The sequence below is a fragment of the Cebus imitator genome, unplaced genomic scaffold, assembly GCF_001604975.1.
Source record: "Cebus imitator isolate Cc_AM_T3 unplaced genomic scaffold, Cebus_imitator-1.0 Scaffold38, whole genome shotgun sequence".
Classification (NCBI taxonomy): Eukaryota; Metazoa; Chordata; class Mammalia; order Primates; family Cebidae; genus Cebus; species Cebus imitator.
The window spans coordinates 468,962-475,669 of record NW_016107353.1 but is presented as its reverse complement, the minus strand read 5'-3'; the positions used below and the strand labels follow the sequence as shown (position 1 = coordinate 475,669).

Sequence of the window (6,708 nt, the reverse complement as noted above, 5' to 3'; positions counted from 1 at the left end):
GAGATTCCCTGAACATGAAAATTAGCCTAATTTCATATTTTTAGTAGAGACGGGGTTTCACATGTTGGCCAGGTTAGTCTTGAACTCCTGACTTCAGGTGATCTGCCTGCCTTGGCCTTTTAAAGTGCTGGGATTACAGGTGTGAGCCACCTTGCCCGGTCAGGCTTCAGAACTTTGGACTAGGTAACACTAAGCTTCAGCCCTTAGGAAAGACAAGGATGCTCCCAGGGAAGGCTTTTCAAGCCCCCATCTTTTACTCCACACCACTCAGGGCATGTTCCTCTGCTCACCCTCATAGTGTGAGTGCATCTCCATCTACTTGGGCCAGGTGGGAGTGCAGATGGGCAATGGCTGCTGGGAGCTTTACTGCCCGGAGCACAACATCGAGCCCAGGGTACCATGCCCAGCCACAAGGCCCTGGGGAGTAGTGATAACTCCTTCAACACCTTCAGGGAGACCCAGGCTGGCAGACATGTGTCCCAGGCTGTCTTTGTGGACCTGGAGCCTGCTGTCATAGGTGAGTGGATGGAGGAGTAGGGCCCTCTCCCCCAGGCCATAGTTTTTGCTAGCGCCAATGTCAGACGAGAGCTGTGCTTAAGGGGAAAATACTTGAGATGAAAGCCGTCCCCTCCCATGGACACTGATGTCTGAAGTCTATTGCTTTTGTCTAGACTCTGTCTTCGGAAGGGATCCTGGGGGCTTCTGTATTGAGAGGAAGATCATTCCCACAGCTCTGCCCGGAGACTGCCAGATAGAAGTCAGTGATCAGGCTGAGAACGCAGACTGCAGAAAGGAGTGGATGTAAAAGCAGATATTTAAAACTAGCTTTTCCCTGCCCTCAGGCTCTTGAGGGTGGCCCATTGCCTAAGAAACAGGGAGCCGAGAACATTCATAATGGCCCTCTGCTTGGCCTTAACTGAAATAGGCCCCTCGTGGGATGTGGGCCTGTGTGAACCGGCTGTTGCTGGCTTCCGGAGGCTTTCCTGCTTCCTCCCTTCTGCAGCTGGATCTCCTCAGCTTCCCAGTCTTGACAATCCAACCCCTCCCCCACTTTTAAAAGCTGTTGTTTTAGATGTTAAACGCTGGACTGGGTTTCTTCATTAGTCTGTATTCTTACCCCATTCGAAAGTGAAGTGAGATTCCCGTAAACACCGTTCTGATTCCTCACCCAGCAAAATGAAATGGCTGTGATCAGAGGGAAAGGGCCACCAAAGATACCGCCTGCTCTCCCCATCCCAGGCCCAGGCAGGACCCAGCCTTAGAAGTGGGCCTCTGGGATGCTGTGTGTCATCACTCTGTTGAGCAGTTTGGAGAGGCTTAGCAGCAAAGGTTCTGGTGTCTGGTGTTCCCTTGGGGAATGAGACCAGCTTGTTTTCACTTTGTTCGTTCTCACCCTCAAGACGTGGTAAGAACTGACTTTTCTTTTTTCTTTTTTTTTTTGAGACGGAGGTTTGCTCTGTTGCCCAGGCTGGAGTCCAATGGCGTGATCTCAGCTCACTGCAACCTCCGCCTCTCAGGTTCAAGTGATTCTCCTGCCTCAGCCTCCCAAGTAGCTGGGGTTACAGGCGCCTGCCACCATGACCAGCTGTTTTTTTGTATTTTTAGTAGAGACAGGGTTTCCTTACTTCCTTCACCAGGTTGACCAGACTGGTCTGGAACTCCTGACCTCAGGTGATCCGCCCACCTCTGCCTCCCAAAGTGCTGGGATTACAGGTGTGAGCCACTGCACCCAGCTCAAGGACTGGCATTTATAGGCAGCCCTTCCACCCTCAGCAGCTGATGGCTGGTAAGGAAGATGCTGCCAACAACTATGCCTGTGGCCACTACGCTGCAGGGAATGGAGATCATCAATTTGGTGCTAGAGCGAATCCGAAGACTGGTGAGCAGGCCTTGGGTACCTAACAGGAGGTCATTGCATCCTTAGCCTTCTCCCTGGCTGAGAGGCAGCCACAGCCTGTGCTGGTACCTGACATCATTCCTCCGGCCTGTCAGTCCGCTCAGCTTCCCCTAGGGGGATGTGTGTTTTCCAACCTGGGTGCGGGTCTAGGGTTGGAAGCCTGAATAACTTGCTCTGCCTTGAGTTTGTGGACTCAAGCTTCTGTCCTGGTGGTTCCTCACTTTGCCAGGTCTGTCTGATCCATGCCTTTGACCTTTGGTCTATCTCTGCAGCAGCTCAGCTTGTGGTTCTTAGACTCCTACGCAGATCTGTCCAGGTAGGAGGGGCTCCTGCCTAGCGCTCAGCCATTTCTCCATTTGACCCATCCCCTGTTTGAGGCACTGAGAACCACGAGTGAGGCTACCTGTGAGCCAGGACTTTGGCCTTGTTGCCGTAAAGGATTGTCTGGACATCCTCTCTGCTGCTCAGTAGACACTGAGGACTTGGAAGGGACCTGAGGAGTGGGAGTCTGTGCTCCCTTCTTCAAGAATGAAAAGAAAATACCTCCTAGGGCTAGAATTCTCTTATATGGTCACTACCCATGTGTCTGGTATAGACTGATGCTTTTCTTACCCAAGGAACACCTATACCAGAATCACCTGGGGTACTTGTTAAAGCTGCGGGTTCCTATGTTCCAGTCTGAGGTGACACCTGGTAATCTGTATGTTCTTTTCTTTTCCTTTTTTTTTTTTAACTGCAACCACCTTTGCATGTATGTTCAATAGGTTGCCACCACCACTCCCACTCCGCTGTAACTAGATGGCAGAGCAACATAACTGAGAGGGCCTGGCTCTCTGACTGCAAATCTTATATCCTGTCTCATCCCTACCATTGCATAGACACAGCACTGCCTTTCCAGGTCATCTTTTTCCCAGGAACTCCAAGCCTCTTGTAGATAATCTTTGCTTTTTTTTTTTTTTTTTTTTTTTTGAGAGAGTCGCTCCGTTGCCTAGGCTGGAGTGTCACTAGTGGTGCAGCCACAGCTCACTGCAAACTCCGCCTTCTGGGCTCAAGCACTCCTCCCACCGCAGCCTCCTGAATAGCTGGGACTACAGGTGTGTACCACACCCAGATAATTTTTGTGTTTTTTTCTAGAGATGCGGTGTTGCCATCCCAGCACTTTGGACAGATGAGGTCCACCACACCTGGACAGGTGATCTTTTTTCACCTCTATGGAGGTGAAGCAAAAGGACATGAAGGAACTTTCTGAGGGTGATGAGAATTTCTGTATCTCTGTTGGTTTGGTTGTATAGGTGTATATGCATGTCAAATCATTCACCATATGTCCAATAAGATGCACACACTTAACTATAAACTACAAAGTCTTTCTAAAATACAAAAGTGAATGCAAGTGTAGTTGGGTAACAGTAGCTTTCAACACAGAAGTTTCCTCAGGAAAAGAGGGTGGGGGCAGGTGACCTGCCATCTGCATCCTTAACGGTGTTATCTCCTACTGCAGACAGATGACTGGGGGCTTCAGGGCTTCCTGATCTTCCATAGCTTTGGGGGTGGCACTGGCTCAGGCTTTACCTCCCTGCTGATGGAGCAGCTTCCTGTTGACTGTGGCAAGAAGCTCAAGTTGGAGTTTGCCATTTACCCAGTCCCTTAAGTGTCCACAGCAGTTGTAGACCCTATAACTCCATCTTGACCACCCACACCGCCCTGGGGCACTCAGATTGCCTTCATGGTAGACAATGAAGCCATTTCTGATATCTGCTGCCGCAACTTGGACCTCAAGTGCCCTACCTGTGCCAACCTCAACCGGCACATCAGCTAGATTGCGTCCTCCATCACTGCTTCCTTGCATTTTGATGGTGCCCTCAACGTGGACCTCATAGAGTTCCAGACCCATCTGGTGCCCTACCCTTGCATCCACTTTCCCCTGGTGACCTGCTCGCCCAGTATCTCAGCCGAGAAGGTCAACCATGAGTGGCTGTTGGTGGCAGAGATCACCAGTGCCTACTTTGGACCCTGCAATCAGATGGTCAAGCGTGACTCTCGTCACATGTGTGGCCTGCCACAAGCTCTGCTGTGGAGAGGTGGTCCCCAAGGATGTGAATGCCGGCATCACCACCATTAAAACCAAGTGCAATATCCAGTTTGTGGACTGGTGTCCCACAGGTTTCAAGGCAAGTGGGGTAAAGGGCAGTTAGCGCATGGCCTGTGTTCCTGGTGAGAAGGAGCTTTCTGCAGAGCAGGTGTGAGGAACAGATGCAGAGGATCTTACTCTGTCACCCAGGCTGGAGCACACTGGCATAATCTTGGTTCACTGCAGCCTCGACCTCCTAGGCTCAAGCCGTCCTCCCACCTCAGCCTCCTCAGTAGCTGGGACCACAGGTTTGTGCCACCATATCCTGCTAACTTTATAGTTTTTGTAGAGGTGGGGCTTCACCATGTTGCCCAGGCTGGTCTCAAACTCCTGGGCTTGGGTGATCCACCCACCATGGCCTCCCAAATTGTGGGGATTATAGGCGTGAGCCACTGTGCCCTGCTAGAGGATGTCTTTAACTAGATAGATTTCGGCTGGTCTAGAAGCCAGGCCTTTGGACTGTAAGCAAGGGTGGATTCTACTTGAAAGACTGCCTTGATGAAAGGAAGAGCATCTGTTTCATTTTACTTAGCGTGGTAAATAGGCATTCCCAGAGCTGCCAGTCACATGCGGAGAATGGCCTTCTCATCACTTGTGCTAGGGACATAACCCCGTGCTATGGCTCCTGCTCAGAAGGGAAGTCTTTTAGAAGCCAGAGAGGCCCATTATCAGATGATGGGGAAAGTGCAGATCAGAAGGTCAGAAGGATTCTTGTGTTCTGCATCTGTGAATGCATTCTCTTCCTTTTGCAGTAATGAGGAAGAAGCACTCATTTATGCCCCACCCTGTTATCAGTTCACCTTCTCAGGGTACTGGGCATATGACCTAGTTTGTTTTATGAGTTTTGTTCTGGAATAAGATTCCAGATAGATTAAAGATGGCAGCTGTGGCATTAGAAAACATATATAGCTTTCCTGCCCCGTGGCACTGCTGTGAATGTGACCACAACGGAAGGAGAGGCAGGGATAGTACAGGAAGATCTTTAGCTACTTAGAGGAGGAATAGGCTGCCTTTAGGACATGGTCAGCTTGCTGTCCCTACAGGCACTAATGGGAAATTGACTTTTTTTTTTTTTTTTGAGAATGAGAACCACTAAAATGTATTATATATTCTGGGCTGGGCGCAGTGATTCAGGCCTGTAATCCTACCACTTTGGGAGGCAGAGGTGGGAGGATGGATTGAGCCCAGGAGTTTGAGACCAGCCTGGGCAATGTGAGACTCCATCTGTACAAAATATAAAAAAAAAAAATCAGCCAGTCATGCTGGCATGTGCTTACAGTTCTAGCTACTCGGAAGGCTGAGGTGGGAGGATTATCTGAGTCCAGAGGGTTGAGGCTGCAGTGAGCTATGATTGCACCCCACACTCCAGCCTCAGCAACAGAGTGAGACTGTTTCTTAAAAAATAAAACTACATATTCTGGTAGATTAGCGTTTAAAGCAGGTTAAATTTAGCTCTAATTGAAGATCTTCCCTAAGTTTAACATTTTTTAAACTGTTTTCTTAACTACAGGAAAGGAGGGATACCAGTTCGTTTAACACCCATATAGCCACTACCTGGATTTAACATCTAGGTCTGTTTCCCTTATTTTTGCTTTACTGACCTTATTTAAACTCACTCCTCTTTGGGGGCAGGGGGAGATGGAGTCTTGCTCTGTCACGAGAGTGGAATGCAGTGGTGGGATCTCAGCTCACTGCAACCTCCGCCTCCAGGATTCGAACAATGCTCTTATCTCAGCCTCCCGAGTAGCTGGGATTACAGGTGTGTGCCACTATACCCTGCAAATTTTTGGTATTTTTAGTAGAGATGGGGTATCGCCATGTTGGCTAGGCTGGTCTCAAACCCCTGACCTCGAAGTGATCTGCCTGCCTCGGCCTCCCAAAGTGCTGTGATTACAGGTGTCAGTCACTGCACCCTGCCCACAAAGGTTTTTTATAGTCAGTTTTTCAGTCATGATCTAACCGAGGAGCAGGCATTATGCTGCTTTGTCTCCACGTGAGAGTCCACCCATTCCCTTGACTGTGACTTTGAAGTCACTTGTCTTGCAGAAGCTCCCTCATTCTAGACTTGTTTCCCTGTGGTGATCATCTTCCTCCATCTTTGTTTCTTATAAGTTGGTAAATGCCCCTTCCCCAGCTATGGGGATCCCCGTACAGACCTTCTGGGAAACATAGAACCAGGCACTTACACTTCTTTGTTTCTTCTTAGGTTGGCATCAACTACCAGGCCCCTATAGTGGTACCCAGGGGTGCCCTAGCCAAGGTTTGGCAGGAGGTCTGCATGCTGAGCAGTACCACAGCCATCACTGAGGCTTGGGCCCGCCTGGACCACAAGTTTGACCTGAAGTATGCCAATCGGGCATTTATGCATTGATATGAGGGCAAGGGCATAGAGGAAAGGGAGCTGTCTGAGGCATGAGGACCTGGCTGCCCTGGAGAAGGATTATGAAGTAGGCACAGTCTTTGGCTGGCAAGGATGAGCATGAGGAGTTCTCGGGGTCCCGGCACCTGTAACGCCTGTTCTCTCGTACCTCAGTTGTGTGTGTATCTCATTCCGCTGTTTCCTGAACCCCTGCTAATACAGTTGATGTTGCAAGTGATCTGGAGCTGTGTGGAATTCTGCCCAGGCAGTGGGCCATCTTTAAGATTCCCAGCTTCCTTTGATGTCTTTTTTTTTTTTTTTTTT

The 6,708-nt window shown here is 49.7% G+C and overlaps 1 pseudogene; it reads left to right on the top strand.

Moving 5' to 3' along the window:
* The first annotated feature begins 340 nt into the window (after window positions 1-340).
* On the top strand, window positions 341-6,536 carry LOC108301994 (annotated as a pseudogene).
* Window positions 6,537-6,708: the final 172 nt, after the last annotated feature.